The 17,171-nt window shown below is 52.4% G+C and overlaps 1 protein-coding gene across 1 annotated transcript in view; it reads right to left on the bottom strand.

Moving 5' to 3' along the window:
• Positions 1-15,907, bottom strand: part of CHD6 (chromodomain helicase DNA binding protein 6) — a 98,744-nt gene extending 82,837 nt beyond the window's left edge. The window contains exon 1 of the mRNA XM_066561789.1: positions 15,865-15,907. The gene's annotated coding sequence lies outside the window, so the exon portion shown is untranslated. The remainder of the gene's footprint in view (positions 1-15,864) is intronic.
• Between the last annotated feature and the right edge of the window lie 1,264 nt (positions 15,908-17,171).

Raw genomic sequence — 17,171 nt, 5'->3', positions numbered from 1 at the left:
TTGAACAGGTCTCACAGGATTGTGTCCAGGGAGGTTTTAAGTATCTCCAGAGGAGACTCCACTCAGTACACTTCAATTCTGGTTTTCAGCCCATACCTGTGGCAGACATTCAATGACACAACCAGGTCACTCAGCACCCTGCACATACACACTCCACATCTCAATGAAGTGATAGAAATCCAGCAAAGGGATCACATTTGCTTCTCAGCAGGTGTCGTGAATACTCAGGCCCCAGGCCAGAAGTGAGAGCCCCGGATCCCCTAAAGCACAAGCTGGGTCCAATGGGATGGCCATCTGCCTTGCACCTCTGCTGAAGTGACAAGTTATTGCAGCAGACACTTTTCCTGAAAAGTAAGGGCACGCTGTGAGCCAGGACCACATAATGACACTACAGACACACAACACTCCACAAACACAAAATGGGGTCCATGCCTCAGCTGTTCACCCTCAGCTAAAAGTGCGCTTAGTTGAAGGTGTCCCTGCCTATGGCAGAGGGGTTGGAACTAAATAACCTAAGATTACTTCCAACTTATTCTATTCTATGATTCTTTGATTTAGACATTGGCAGCTTTTCCAGCTCCTTTTCCTATGTGCCAGAATGGAAGCACCCCTCGGTGGTTCATCAGTGACATTCAAGAGGAACAGGAACCCCACACTTCAGTCTGGAGACCCCTGTGCTTATTACAAACCAGAGAAGTGCTCTAATACAGTACACCTAGCTCCACACATCCTCACTCATCCCCCAAACTACCTAGCACTAGCCCACTGGAGATATACACTTTCCAGAAGGACCTTGTCTTCCAGCTCCCCTTCCCAGGTGCAGGAGCAGCATCTGGCACAAACAAAGAAGGCTCAGGGAGGGGAGGTGCCAAGGACAAGGTCTCACTGCAAGCAGCTCCTTTGAGACAGATGCATCAAAAAGTGTCCAACCTCCATCTATCAGCAGGCTTCTGGAAAGACTTCCTTCAAGGTGAGGGATGCAAGCCTTGCTCACCTCCTCATCATGTAGCCCTTCTCTCTCCTTCCTCCTGTAGTTCTGATGAGAAGGAGGATCCCTTGAAAATACAGACCTCAAACAGGCACAGAACTTTGTATGCAGCCCTGAAGGACAAGCAGGAAGATAAAGAATTGCATAGCCATGCTATGAAATTACTGATTTTCAGACAAGTAGGTCTGGTCTGCGAATGTGCCTCCAGAATTGCTCCATCTCCCCAGTGGCCAGGCACAGCTCGAAGGAAAAGAGATGGGTCAGGGGTGCCAGGTCCCAACCTGCTGCCCAGGCCTGCAGGCCAGTAGCAAGCCAGGCTCATGGATGGCAGCTAGCCCAGGGGAAGTTGGGTGGCTCAGCATTGCCTTGCTGTACTGTTACCTGAGGATGTACTAACCTGCCCTGACAAACACTGGCAGAGGTCACAGTACAGACTGATGAGAAGTCTCAGAAATAAGAACTGCAGGCAGCTCCCACAGACACAGCACAAGGGCCCTGCTCAGCCCTGCCAAATATAAGGCAGCGACAAAGGGCACCAGGCAATGGGGCAAATGAGAGCTTTCAGAAGCCTGTCTTCCAAGTAAAGAGTCCTGCTCTGTCTTCTGCTTCACACATCAATCCCTGTGCCAGTGTCAGCAGCTGTCCTTGTGTGTTCACACCACTCTGGAGTGGTGGGGACACTCCACTGCCTCACATAAGCTGCAGAGTAGCTCTCTTGGGGAAGAGATGCTACTCCAGCCCTGGCTGCCCTAGAGTTATTCTGCTCTCCACCACCTGCTGCCATCATGGGAACAGCCCTTGGCTCAAACACAGAGCAGTGTCTCTGATAACACTGTTATCAGCAGTGCCTGATAACAAACCCTACAGCCTTGAGGAAAAGAAGTAGCCAACAGCCATTCCCTACCATACAGGGATGACATGAGCTGTGTAATTTCTCTGTCAGGGTCAGGCATCACATTGGACCTTTGTAGAGCTGAGACACCAGAACTGCTGCTCTGGCAGGAACTCTCACAGTCCTGACTGGAGCTCAGAGGCAGAGGACCAGCCTCAGTATCTCATGGCGTACCCCATCCCACAGCCTGGAGAGCCTCACACCAGTTTACTGCCCAAAGCATGTCATGCCAAATGGAATCAGAGTGCTGGGTGTATGGGACCAGCCTCAACAAGCAAATGAGAATCATTCCCAAAGGAGCCAGAAAAGGTGTCTGCAACTGCCTGAAGTCAGCTAAGGGAAATAAGGACTGGCCATTGCTCGCCAAGAGGTTTGCTGTGCTCCCCTGCTACTCCTGGCCAATCACTGAGAGCTATGGAGTAGCAGACAACAGATCAGAACTGACAGGAACTGGCAGGCTTTCCCAGGCGAGCTGGAACAGAAGGCCCCAGGCCCTGGCAGCACCTCCCCATCAGAGGAACCTCCTCAATAACTTTGCAGTTGGTAAGGCAGACAGAAAGCCCAAGGATAACCAAGCAGGGCCCAAGCACCAGCCACCCTCCTCACCTGATGCATCCACATTGCAGGTGAGCAGCAGTAAAGGACTCACAGGTCAGGCAGGGACAGACCAAGAGCAGAACCTGGTTCTGTTCTTCTTCTGCTTGTCTTGACCAACAGTGTTCTCTGAGACCAAACAGCAAAGACACACACATTTGCAGTCCTCTGGTGCTGTTTGAGCCTTGCTACCTCATCAATCCCTGTTCCTAAGCAGGGCTGCACAGACACATCTCAGCCAGCAGAGCCACTGGAGCTTGAAACTTGGGGGTCTGCTGCAATCCAGAGGGACTCAGGGAACTACATTCCTGAGGGCTGCATAGAAAAGAGGCTCTGCAGAAACATCTCCCTGTCAGCGGATTTAGAGAGGTGTTCCCATCACTCGGGGAGTTCCAGGCAAGGGAGACTCGCACTGACAATGCAACTGCCTGCAAAACACTAGAGGCAGAGCTGGGGGGGGGGGGCGCAAGAGTGACACCTCTCCCTGGCTCCTCCCCAACAGCTCTCTGCAAGTTAAATTAGGGAGGGCTGCATGGTTCAGCAAAGCCTCCTCCAGGAGGCAAAAGAGCAACCCGGCTAGCTGCTCCTCCACAGCACACTCCATCACCCAAGAGCATCTCTGCAGGATACTCTCGGAAGGAGGTACACAGTCCCCCTCAGCAGCTATCTGTCTGCAGGCTGTCACGCAAGCAGCCTGGCAGGCAGAGCACAGCTCTCTCCCCACAGCCTGCTGCAGCAGGATTTGTTTATGTGTCTGCAGCTGCTCTGTGCCTTCGCCATGGGAATCCAGGCTGAAGCTCCATCCGTGCCGAGCAAGAGGCAGCCTCGCCGCACAGGCTCTGCGCAGCCCGGCAGGCACAGGGCTGTGGGGGGCAGAGCCCCTGGCAACGGGCCCGCTGGAGCGGCAAGCCGCATTCCCAGCCTCCGCAGTGCCTCCCCCACATCCTGCCTCCAGCCCTCCGCTGGGGGTAGAGAATGCCAATCTCGGGTTGTAATTTTTCCAAGTTAAAAATAACCCAGTAGTTTAGCAAGAGAGAAGCAGCAGCAGCGATGCAGGGGGCTGTGGAGTCTGCAAGCTCACTGCGAGGCAGCACAGCACACATTCTCCTTCCCAGAGGCTGCGGAGAAGCAGCTTCCCAGCTCTGCTTACACAGCTACAGAAAACAAGACTCCCTCAGCAACCCATCAGGAGAGGGAGGCTTCGCCAAGCAGCCAAGTGGTCTTCATTCCAGAGCTGCCGTAATGCTCCACCGCACCATGGGGGAAGAGGGCACAGGCCCCACACTCCTAAGCAGGACACACAGCACGATGAAGGAAACAAGGGGGAAGAGGAGAGAACACAGAGGTCCAAATAACCCAAAGTAAGGGAGCAAACATGCATCAGGCAGGTACACATGTCCAGGACGGGCAGAGCATCACACCAACAGCCAGCCCCAAGGGACACAGCCATGCTGCAAGCAATTTTCTGTTTTCAAAATATTCTCATCTTTAAAAAAAGAAGGTGGGGGGGAATTGACTATGTTCTCTGTGGGGCCAGGGGAGCCCAGAGATCTGCTGATAAGGACACCAAAAGCACATGGCGAACCTGCAGTACCTTCCCCAGACACCCAGCACTGCCACCCCACAGGTGACGAGGCAACAAGACTTTGACAGGCAGGCAATAAATCACCACAACCTCCTTGCCACTTGCTCCCTTGGAAAAGGAATATGGTGATGCTGCACAGCATTCCCCTCCAGAAAGCCTGTTCAACACCAACACTCTGTTCCCAAGCTCTCAGCCCTACAGCAACAGCCACGTCAGAGACCCCAGGGAGACACCTGGGCTTGTGCCATTGCCTGTTCCACAGAGGATGCTCTGTTGGCACCCAACAAGCAAGCGTGCACATGCAGGCTGGATACAGCCCCCGGTAATGCAGCTTCAGTCAGCTGCATTTCATGACTCTCATGACAAGCTCACGTGGCAGAACCAGCAATAGCTCCTTTTTGGAGGGTTTTCAAATGCAGCTTCTAATCCAAGACCATAACCACAGTGACCTTCAGCAGCTGCACAGTGCCAAGGGGACTGAGCACCGAGGGCTCACTCAGAGTCCAGCAAACACAGTAGTGAGTAGGGACAAATAGCACAAGGGAAGAGAAAGCAGCAGAACAGCTGAAACCCCTTCAGTTTGTTCAGTGAAGGCACGTCATGAACACAAAGCCATGCCTGGCCATTCGACATGCACACAAAGAGAAGCACTCCAGCTTGCTGCTAGAGAGAGGGAAACCACATTTGAGCTCACCATAAAATGTATTTCCCTCATCATCTTCATGAGCAGTCCAAAATGAGGGGACACACTACTCCCATGTTGCACAGGCCTTGCAAGGTGGCTGTCTGCAGAGCAGGGATGCACCAGTGTCAGCTGTACCCCCTTCCCCATCATGGGGATGCACCCAGCATCAGCTGTGTGCAATTTCCCACGTCATCATCCTGCTACCCTGGTATGCAGGAGCGAGACAGGTTTCTCAAACCTACTGTGTCTGTTGCCTTCTGATCTGCTGGCCAAGAGTCTGACTCCAAACAGTTGTTCATAACCTTCAGGCAGTGTATTTTAATCCTCAACATCAGCAAGGCAAAAAAACCCAGAAGAAAACCAAACCAAATCGCTACAATGCAGTACCTACACAGCCAAGAGAGAAAGGAGACAGGCCAAGCTTGCCCAGACTCGTAGCTGGCACCAGCAGGCTGGACTCCCACAGGGACAGGCATCTGACCACCCTCAGCACCAAGAGGCATGATTTCATGTGCAAGGGTGCACTGGTGTGCAAGAACATGTGCAGCACTCCTACACACACAGGGGTCCACGGTGGCTCCCTGCACAGCAGTATCCCACCAGCATGATTCATGTGCCTTGTAAAGAGCATCCCCAGCTCAAGCTCCTGACACATCAGCAAAGCCCACTGCATGTCACTGATGTAGCACTTTCCAGACCTCTGCTACCCACTACACACAAATATGGCCCAGTGCGGCATCCAACCCAGGACACTACACAGCTCAAATTAACTGCCCAGTCTGCCAAATCTTAACAAGCCATTCTTCCATCACCAGTGCCAAATTTTCCTTCCACTTTATTCACCAGCCCCAGCATGCCGACCAGCAAGCCAACAAGAAAGGACACGAGTGGAGTGTCTAGGGAACAGACAGTGACAGTGGCCATAAAGCCTTCCCACTTCATCCATCACACTCCCAGCACCTAATTTCCTACTTTAAAATGAAAAAAACGCAGTATCTGTATCCACATGCTACAGGAGTCCCAAGCTCCAGAAGCCAATAAAGCCTATGGCCAAGTGTAACTTCCACAGCATCCTGCACAACTCTCCCACCCCACTGACCCTGGTGCAGGCCAGAAGCAGCCAGCTCACAACCCCTCTCTTGGCCTCTGGGAGTCAGAAGCTCACTGCTCACAGCAGCTCAACACAGTGGCATAACCAGCCTGCTGGCAACCAAAAAGATGCCTGGTGGGCAACTCCTCTTAGCCTGGGATGGCCCACCCAATCTGCTCCTTAACAAGGCAGAGGGCCTTGCATGCCAAGGCAGCATGCTTGTGTGCTTCAGCTACCAAGGAGGCTGTGGAAAGCCTCTGGTCAGAGTGACAACACAACCCTAGCTACATTTTAGATGGAAATGGGGAAAGAAGCTCTGAGGACACAGTCTCAGTGCTGGAAGCAGGTTCTCTTCCCTGAAGTGCCTGGCTGTTACCCCTGGGTAGAGAGAGAATTGTAGGCTTGGCTCCTGCTGGCTTCCTGGACCAGCAGTCATGAGGAGCCAGACTTCCCAGCAGTGTAAGGAAAAAGCCTCTGATGAATTACTGGGCTCAAGGGAGCACAGGGGTTACTGTCAGCTGCTTCAAAGGCCTCTTGCATCAGGGCAAAACATCCAGCTGCTCTCCAGCTACCAGGAGGGATATAGATGTTTCAGCAAAAACCAGCGGCACTCTGGAAAATGTGCACTCTGCACATTTTCCTGCTGCCTTTTATGTCTTACACACAAGTGTCCAAAGCTTCACTTAGCTGTCCAAGTCCATCTCCAAGGTCACTGTCCCTACAAAGAAGCCACTAGGCACATAATTTAACCTTTATTAGTAAGAAAGGTTTACAAATCCAGCCTTGACAGCTAGCCAATGCAAAGAACATTTTATAAGGTTGGAGAGCTTTACACCAAACTCATACTATCCCAAGGTAGATGGCCAAAAAATGAGATGGCATTCTTGAAAGTACAGATCTTCTCCTCTTGCTGTTGTTAACATCCTGCACAGCAAACTCCAGCTGTCAGAAAACAGCTTTGCCACACTGCAAACAGCTCCTCAGAGGCAATCATAACCCTATGTGCCTCTATTTTCTAATGCTAGAATAGAAACCAAAAATCAACATTGACATCAGGGAGAGAAAAGTGAACACATGCAATGCACCTCAAGACTTGGCTGTGGACACATCTGACACCCTGATCAGATTTTGTGCTGAGAAGGCACAGCAACACTGGCCACAGCTCCACATAGTGATGGAGATCCCACTGCAGAGTCCAGTCATGCTGAAAATCATTTCTTGAGGAATTTCTGTCAGACTTCAGGAAAGTCTGCTCCAATTGAAGCTCCCTGCCACAGACCTCCACAGTGGATAATTCCTACCTTGCCAGTCATTCACCTGATGTCCCCATATCCCTGTTTGCTCCTGTTATCTGCTGACTAAGGTATTCCCCACTGTTCTTCTGCTATAACCATGGTAGAGAAAAAAGGTGAAAGAAAAAGTTGGTGCCCTCCTGCCAACCTCCTGCTTCATCTAATGAGTAGCCCACAGGAATGTGCCCAAGGAAAAACATCCAAGGAACTGAATGAAGCATGGCCAAGTACCAGCAGCTGGGCCACAGGAAAAGAGTTAGCATTTCAAACATTTCCAGGCCCTCACAACAGGATGGACACCTCTGCTTTGCCAAATGCCTCGTCTGTGCACAGGTGGCAGAGTGGCAAGGGGTGTACAGTGCCTGAAGGGAGCTCAAGGCCAGCCTTGCTTTGCCTACCATGGCCACATTCTCAGACTACAGCTTACGAGCACAGGCCTTGAAGGCTGACCCCAAGGTACATCTTAGTGTGTGAAAAGTGAGCAGCTCTTCTTTGGGCCCGGCAGCACTTTATCCTGGTCCTAGGGATCTCAAAAAACAGGTGATAAAGGAAGCTCAGCTTGGTCTGTGCTCTCACACACACTGAAGCCTGGGGACATAGAAGGGATCTCCAGGAGCAGAAGGACATTTTGCTACACTGCTCGCTCCCCAAGCACAGGACAGCTCCAACACCAGCTTACAGAGGCTGCTTGACTGATGCTGCTCTGTTGGAGAAGAGCTCCTGCACCCACACAGGCTGCACCTGTCCTGCTAGCATTGCAAACCCAGGCCACCCACTCCAGGGCAGGGCAGAAAGGCTGGCTGGCAGACCCCTGCCTGCAGGAAGGCAAGGTACTGGGGGAGCCAAGCTGTTCCTCAGCACCCAGAAAGATAACATCCTAAATAACCACAGTCTGAGAGTTTTGTATGCTGTAGGGAGGTCCCACAGCTCATGGCATCTGTTCTGCCTGCACATCCTAACAAAATCTAGCAAACCTCATTCCAAAATAGCAACAGACAAAATCTGCTGTTGTCCAGGCCTGAGAAAGTACTTTGAGAGAACAGTCTCCAGAGTTCAGATGCCATCTGTAATGAGACATTCATCTCAATCATCTCTGTTTCCTTGCATTTGTCTTTTACACTATCCCAAGAAAGACTAAAGTATGGGAGGCTGAGAGCAGTGCCAAAGAGAAATTCTTCAATTCCTCTTGTGCAAATGCTTGGGATTCAGTGATGCCAGCTCCTCAGCTATAGACTGCTTTAATACACTTGGCTAGCCCTTTTAAATGGTGAGCACACAAAGGCCTGCCCAGACACACTGCAAGTAAAACGCTACCAAAAGCGCATATGGAGAGGTAGACCCTTCTTGCTTCAGCTCATAAAGCCCTTTAGTCAGAGACCAGCTTGAGGAACAGTGAAGAGAGCATCAACCTCGCCAGGCTGGAGAGCCACAGCTGCATAAGTAGGGAACACATGGGCAGGAGGGCTTCCTGCCAGAGGATGCCTCGCCACCGTCACTAACACTGACTGCAAAGTCCCATCTTTGCAGAGTCCCTTTTTCCAAACAGAACTGGAACCCAGGCCACACCAAGCTTCTTCCAACAGCACATAGGCAGAGCTGCTGTGATCTCTCCTGGACTCAAGCTGCATTCATTCAGGGCACAGATACAGAAGATGCCCTAGACACTCCTGGCCAACCAGCACCACTGTCATAGGGTCAGCCAGAAAGCAGGCAAGCACATGGCATCAGCTGCATCAAGCTACCAAGAAACTCTTGTCCTTGTTTGCCCAGCAGGTCTGTAGATATCCGTCTCCTCTGTCATGTAGCAACATAGAAGCCAGGTTAGCAATCCCTGGACAGAACAGGAGAACACAGTTCCCACCGGCCCACGTCCTAGCCTACTCTTACTGCACATACCTGTCCAAAGTCCAAACCAAAATGGTTTCCATATCTTCTCTCCCTCTGTACTTGGATAAGCCACTCATATTCTGAACCATTTCTTCAGCAGGCATCTCTGGAGGAACAATCATGCAACAGGGTCCAGAAACCCATTTCTGCTCTATGTCTGTCTCCTCCTTCCAGCTAAGGGGAACAGAAAGAGCAGGAAATAGAGCTGGATCCAGGAAAGGGTTTAAGAATATTGTCCTCAGTCCTAATGCCCTGCTCCACTCAGCAGAGCAGCCAATGGAGAGCCTGTCTAGAAACTGGAAAGCAGTATCTGCAGATAACCACATTTCCACACACAGCATGCCCTGTCAGATGTGGGCACAGCTGTACCTATTCAAACACATAGGTCCTACAGCCTGCAGAGTCACACCTCAATTCACCTGAATTGAAATTACAACTACCAAAGCCTCAAGGAGCCTGTGCCCACAGTAACACACTCCTTCCTTTGCCTTTGGGATTCAGGACTCTGGTTCTCACACTCAAAGCATAGTGTGGGACTGGCCTAACTCCAAACCAGCAATTTTATTCTCTAATAGAAACTCTCACCCTCCAGAGCAAGGCAGTGGAGAAGTCACTGTGACTGGCCCACAAATCTGCAATCACAAACCTCAGCACCTTCACAGAAAGCACAAGCCTTGCTTCAGCCAGCCTTCCCGCACCATCACTGCGCCGTAAACAGAGCACAGCCTCTGCTGTCTGCAGTGGAGGAGAGAAACCTGCTTTTATGTATGCACCAAAGTGCATGCTGGGAAAGGCTCAGATACTCTGGTGAGGGGCACCCTGCAGGGACTGAGAAAGATCACTGAGAAACAGGGCTTTGCCTGCCCTAAAGCAACAAGCAGAGAAGCATACAAATAGGAGCAATGGGCTGTGAATTCACACACCCCACTGCACTCCTTCCGAGGCTAAGCAAGCACAGTGTACAGCAAGGATGCACCAGGCATTTAATTAAGTCATCAAAAATGGCTCTTGTTGGATCCTCAATTAACACACATTGAACACTTAAACTTCACTTTATCTAAAGTATATTCTAAGTTCAACCAAAGCAGATGAAAGACTGAGGGTTAAAAGTGCTCTGTGCATAAGACCTAGAGAACTCAAGGCAGTGGCTCACATAAAAATAGCAGCTTTTGCAGCACATCTATAGCAAAGCACTAATGTTTATTCTTGTATCTAGGACTAATTTTAATTCTGCCTCAATGCACATATATAACAAGGCATTAATGTTTCTTAAAGAACCAATATTTCACTTACCTATATATCAAAGAAGTGGAACCCCCTGCAACTTTGCAGCACCCTCGATCCTGCCTGTAGCTAATATTAAGTGCTAGAATTCACTTTCCAAGGCAGCCATACATTGTAAGGTGAAGTGCAAAATGAAACTATGTCCACAAAACAAATACCTATTTCCAGTGCAATAGAGAGGGAGAACAACTCCCTTTCTATTGGAGTTGTTAGTTGCAACCACTCTATAGCAGTGGTTGCTAACAGGGAGGGCCTGATAGCTATAAGTCCTGCTTCTGCCTTCAAAGAAATGCTAATGAGGTATCTCCTGGGGGAAGAGGTGGGGTCTTACATCCCAGGGAGTTTTAACACTAAAGGCAATAAGTTCCTCACACAAGTCCACTGACAGCCACAGGGACACAGCTTTCCCCCAGCCTTCCTCATCAGGCTTTTGGCTGGGGTCTCCCACACGTGCCTATTGCCCTTCCCACCTATTTTCCTGTGCCAGAGCTCTCAGGCTGTAATTCAAACAAGTAATTTAGGACAACATCAGATAGTGAATGAAACAGCCTTGCCCATCTACTGCCTACCTGTCCCTCCCTTGCAACAGCAGGCACGTTATAACAGGACATGCAGCCAGCTCAGGGGCCTAGAGTAACACCAGACTGACCCCTGATACAGTCTCCTACTCTAATGCAAAGGAGGGCTCCACAGATCCCACACTTTTATACAAACATTTAGAAAATACTCTGAAAATTGACACTGCCAAGCATAACTTTTCCCTGCTTTCAGCACAGTCACCCCAAAAGGAAACAATTAATTACCTGCATTTCAACCCGGAATTCCCTTCACAACTGAGCCAAATGGCAGAGAGAACCAGACAAGTGCCTGAAAGCTTCAGAAGAGATCTAAACTTAATCTTACGAGGAAAAACACAAACCAAAAAATTCCCAAACACCACAGTAAAACAAACCATCCCAAAACAACCAGCATAGAATTTTGGAAAAGGCGAGCCTGCAGAAGGCATGCTGTACCTCGGAGGGCAGACATTCATAATATCATGAAGCAACATCCCTCAAGGGGAAACCAGGGCTGGAAAATATGATGGGCACCCCACGGCCAAGCCACACCTCACCCTCACAGTAACACCCGCACTCCCCGAGCCATACCCAACACACCTCTGCACATTTCCAGCGCCCACACGAAAAGCTAAGAAGGACTGGGACTTGGTTCCCATGCTTCTTATTTTCTTTTCTGGACTGAAAGAGTGTTTTGCTCCTGTTAGAACAGGATTTATACTCACTACAGGCTGAGAACGCCTTGGAGACAACAGGCTGCAGTACAGAAACAGCATGCACCTCTTCACCTCAAGGCAGTATTTCCTCCACAGAGAGAAGGTCCTCACACAAAGGATATACCAAAAGCTTTATGTGTGACCCCCACCTGATGCTAACACAACCCAGCACTTCTCTAAGCACTGGGCCCAAGGGCAGCACAGAGCAGGAGTTCTATACTCAGGCATAAACTCTCCCAGCTTTTAGCTGACTTCCAAAACAGCCAGTTGTACTCAGGAATTCCCTAGAGCATAGTCATAACCCTTCCCCAGATATCTGCCAGGGACTGGTCTTAAATATTAAAGCCCAGCCAGAGGGTCTCAGGTATACTCTAATTCTTAGGCTGACTGGACACATCCAACATAACAATGCTAAAAATTATTAGCCACATATTGGTGGATTGCTAGGCTGCATCCCAGATTTTCCCATATAAGGGAAAGTTGAAGGCATTGTCCTATCACATGGAAAACATATTACACCAGCCCGAGATATTACGAACAAAATCAGTGTCTCCTTGTGTCACAAGCTGACAACCAGAGAACCACATTTTTCCCTTTTTGCTGCCAGATTGGTCAGCTTTCCCCAGCTCTGTTATTTCACCAGGGGCTGGTGCTGGATGATCACTGCAGGCTGGGACAGGCATTGCCCAGTGTGGCACTCACAATAGGTGTTGCACAGAGCACATTGCTTCCTTAGAGGATTTTGGTCTCACCACCACCACGCTTGGCAACGCAGGCACTGACATCTCTCCCACAGTCAAGGGTAATTCTGTTTTCATGGGTTTTTAGGGTGCTGAGAACCCACCACACAAACCCTGCATGTCACTAACACTCTGCCACAGTAAACATTGCTGCCCCACTGCATACAGGCCCCTTCATCCTGACCATCTTCTCTCCCCTTGAGAGCGCTTGTTGGCCTCCAACGACCACACTGCCTCTGCTTTCACAGACCAGGGAGGACCACCAACACCAGAGGCTGACTCCACTGTCCCAAGCAGGAAAGTGGGGATGAGCAAGGAGAAATGCATTCACTGCTACTTGCAGGAGAAATGAAAAAAGCCCTTTTAAGTGCCCCAAGGCCCAGTGAGACATCCAACCACAGAGCTTGACATTGTCTCTTTAAGACACCCTCAGAGCAGGCTCCCCACGCATGCCTGCTTTCCAGACCCAACACAAGAGTCTGCATTCCTGCACCAAGCAGCACTCTCAGCACAAGGCTGATCAGCTCTTCCCTCTTAGTGAGGGTAAGCTTCTCCTGCACACTGATGAGGATGATATCAGCTCTTATCTGTGCAAAGCCCAGACAGGGCAGGACACCACAGCAAAACACAAAGGCCCGCTCTGGCAGCCTCTCAAAAAACAAGTCTCACAAAGTCGCCCAGCTCACAAAAACAAGTTCACGTGCTTGTACAAAGCCCTCTTGAAATAATACAAACCACTGCAGTGAAACTCTTTATATTATCCACCTGTGGAAGTTTATGTGTTTGGAGAAACTCTAGATAAAATATTAAAGATCACTCAAGGAAGACTAGATCTTAAAAATTATTGTGATTACACTTTTGGGGTGGAGAGAGGGGGCAGAGATTCACTTCCAGCTGAAGAAATGCAATAAAAAGCAGTCAGGAAAACCAGATCCTCTTCTGAGAGCCTCATCCACCAAGCCACTAGAAATCAACAGACCCCAAAAAGACCCACAGCACTGACCCCTGGGACTAACATCGGAACATCTAGGACCAGCTGCTCAAAGACAAGCAGCATAGTACCCTAAGGCCACCATGGAGGACAACAGAGGAAGAGGTAAACTCAATCCATTAAAATGGCACATACTACTAAACTAGACAGCAGCATTCAGAACAAAGTAACAAGGCCCCTGATAGCACCTTCCCTTAGAGATGTGCATTATTCACAGCTGCAGCATGGATAAAGACTGCAAGAGCTGCCTCAGTGTCAGATTCACACAGGGTACCCATACTGGCCTGCAGCAAGGGGCTGCAACTGCCTCCTCAGGGACAGGGAAGCCTGTGTTTCTGCTGGGAAAAATGAGAATAAAGGAACAGGCAGGAACAAACAGCCATGCCTGCAGGGTGGGCTTCAAACTTCATCAAAGTGCAAACAAACCAAGATCACTCAAAGTCCTCTCCTTGACTTCAGCTTTTGTTTGAAGAATAAAAACATGTACTTTAACTCTGCTGCAAAAGGCACACACATACATTTTGACAGGATCCAGCTCTCCTAGTTACTGTGTTTTTCAGCCTGAAGCACTTGAGGGGCAACATTCAATGAGCTTCACCCAATGCTGTCATGCTGCCCATCTCTGCAGTGAAGGCAGTGCAGCAGCACGTCCAGCACCCCTGAAGGACCTGCAAGAGCAGGCAGCTGTACCAATTCAGAGACACAGGCTGAATTAGCATTCCCAAAAACAAATTTCTACTTTGTAGTGGAAGAGGAAGCAATTTTCAGGAAAGGAACCCAGGAGCAGCCCTAAACCAAAACCAACCCAGCTCAAGGCCAAAAGCCTTGGGAGAGAAACAACCTATTTACTCCAGGAAGATTGCTGTTATTGCTTCATACTTCAACAGTTTGACCAAAACTACAATTTCTCTGCAAAGGAGCAGAGCAGAGTTCCTGCATGAAGGAGGTAAACAAGAGACAAGGAGAGGCAAGACAGTACCTCTTCCCATACCATCACCTGAACAGGGCCCAACAGCAACACTTCACAACAGAGAAAACACCCTCTGAGAACTCAGTGCTTCCTCTCCTCTGGCAACACTCTAATCCAACTGACTCCACAGCACTTAAAAAGATACTCTGCAAATGAAGGGGTCAGGGATAGACATCTAACAAGATAACAGCATCTTTCCGCCCCCCAGGAGCCCCATGCCAGGGAGGCCAGTGCCAGCTGAGGGGTGCTGGAGGCTTCTCCCCAGTCCCATCGGACACTACACAAGCACAGCCAACCATCTCCATCCGTCTCCCCTCATTCTCCAACACCATCAATATTTGCTGCATTTCCTGAGCAGGACGTAAACAAGAAAAAACACTGGGCTTTTGGCTAGAAGCATCCGGACTCCCTGAGGAAACAAAGCAAGCATTTTTCATAGCAAAATTACCAAAATACTCTACCATATCAAAGGAGAGCAGCAGACCAGGCAGAACCAGCACTACATGTGCTGAGTTAGCCTGCCTGGACCCGCGGTCCCCGACTTCACTGCGAGTTCAGTGTATTGTCAGCAGGCAAACTGACAATCAGAGGGAGACCCACTCTCAGGCGGGTGCACGCTCGCAGCAGTAACCCGAGCTGACGATTTTGCTTCCTCCTCCCGTATTTGCGTGCGTGTCTTTCACAGCCTTCATCCTACAAATTTCATCGATCAAGGCTAAAATCCACCTCCACCACCAGTGAAGCCACTGGTGAGCACAGGGGAACCCCACGGTGCGGCCACCGACCCGCAGCGGGTGCGATGACTGCGGCGAGACGCGGCTCTGCTGTGACTGCGATGCTTCTGTTGTGACATGGCTGCGATGTCACAACCGATCCGCGTCTGCTCCGCGCGCAGCGGGACGGAACCGCGCTGACAGGGACGAGTCCGTGGCCCCGCGCGGCGGGAGCGGCCCTTCCACCGCATCCCCCCCGCGCCCAGGCTCGGCGGGACCAGGCAGCGGGCAGCTGGCACCCCGGGGCCTCCAGCGCGCAAAGGGACCCGCTTCCCCCTGACCGCCAAGTTTAAAGACTTAATTATTGATATTCCTGAGCACCACAGCCGAGATGCCAAAGGGGAACTGCGCCCTGCGGGCGGGCTCCGATACCCCGCACCCGGGGGGGGGGGGGGGGCGCCGCTTCCCCCTCCCTGGCCGGGAGGAGCCTCGGCTCAGCACCGTGGGGAGCCCGCCCCGCCCCCGGCCCCGCACTCCCCGGGACCCGCCGCCGCTGCCGGGGGCGCTCGGCCCCGCGCTACCGGCCGAGAGCCGGCGAGGCCCGGTCGGGGGCGAACGGCAAGGCCGGCGAGACGGGCCGCTGCCCCCCCGCGCTGCCGCGGCCCGGGGGGCGGGGGAGGGCGGCGCGGAGGGACCCGGGGGCACCGCCGCCCCTCCCCGCGGCCGGAGCCATGACAGGGCCGGCGGCCGCCCCGGCCCCCGCCCGTTCCGCGGCCCGCGCCACCGCCGCCGCGTTCATTCATAGCGCCGCCCTGGCGCAGCCCCACCGCCGCGCCGGCCCCGCCAGGCGGGCGAACCCAAAGTTCGGGGCAGAACTTACCCAAAATGGCTCCGCAGCCGCCCCAACACAAACAGCTTTTATTTGGTGAAGTTTAGCCCAGCGCCCAGCAAGGACACCCTAACCTCGCTCGGGCCCGCCCCCGCAGCGAGCCCATTGGCTGCCCAGAGCCGCGCGCCGCCGCCCATTGGCCGGCCGGCCCGTCAGCCGCGCGGCGCTCGCGCCAAGCTTGGCTGCAGCGCGCCCGCCGCTCGCTCCATTGTGCTCCTGTTTGCACCGATGAGAGCGCGGCGCTGATTGGCCGCGCCGCCGCCCCCACGCGCCGCCGCCCCGCCCGCGTGCTCCACGTCCGCCGAGCGTTGCCCGGATGTGAACGGGACCCGAGCCCCGCCCCGGGACCCGCCCGTGCCCCACCGCGACCCTCCCGTGCCGCTCCGACCGGCCCTGCTGTGCCGCTGTGTCTGCCCCGTCCCCGCAACGCGCTCCCTGCAGGCGCTGCCGTCCAGGCCCGCCGAAATCCTCGAGGTGCGAAGGCGCCCGCGGGCGGCCCCGCATGGAAGAATAGCGCGGGAGCGGCCTCGGAGGCCGCAGGCCCGGAAGGAGGGAATGCCGCTCCCCAGAGGGGGGCTCCAAGAGATGGGCTGGGAGCAGGCTCAGGGCTTGGGCTGGGTGACCCACCTCTCCAGGGAGAAACTTGGCATGGACCAACTGGCAAGGTTCGGGTCCAGCACCAGTTAATGGTGAGCCAAGCCCACCGAGGTGGGTTTCCCATTGGAATTCCTCACAACCAGAGTTCCTTGGGATGCCTGTTCCTGGTCACACAGTGTTGAGGGCTTTGCGCAGTAGCCACAGTCCTTCCTTCACCTCAGCACCCTGCAGCTGGACCAGCAGCGCTCTCGTTTTGGCGCCCGCAGTACCGTGCCTGCTGTTCTGTCTGGGAAGCTGGGAAAGCTGGGGAAGAGGAGCAGGGCTGGCTCCATCCTCCCTGCTGATGCAGAGGTGCTGTGGCAGCAAAGAAACACTGCTGAAGATAATTAGCTCTGCTGAGACTCAGACTGATGAATGGAGTACAGGAGAGTCCTCATGCAGCCATACTGCTTGCCAGGCCCCTTGGGAAGCTGGCACAGCCCTGTGCTGAAGCCCTGGACTATTCAGCCCCAGCTGGCACTGATGTCTGGTGCTGTCTAGCTAGCATGTTCCCTTTATGCTTCCTGACTTTCCCCAGTTGGTCTCCCCAGAGCTGTAGAGCTCTTCCACTGGTCGTGGAGATCCACTGGGTAACACCACTGGGCAGTGCTGGTGTCCTCTGCATGCACCTGCCACTGCACACTTGCAGATTAAACACAGCC

This window comes from Molothrus aeneus, chromosome 17 (assembly GCF_037042795.1).
Source record: "Molothrus aeneus isolate 106 chromosome 17, BPBGC_Maene_1.0, whole genome shotgun sequence".
Taxonomy (NCBI): Eukaryota; Metazoa; Chordata; class Aves; order Passeriformes; family Icteridae; genus Molothrus; species Molothrus aeneus.
Note: the sequence above shows the minus strand (reverse complement) of the source record. Positions and strands in the feature narration are given on the sequence as shown.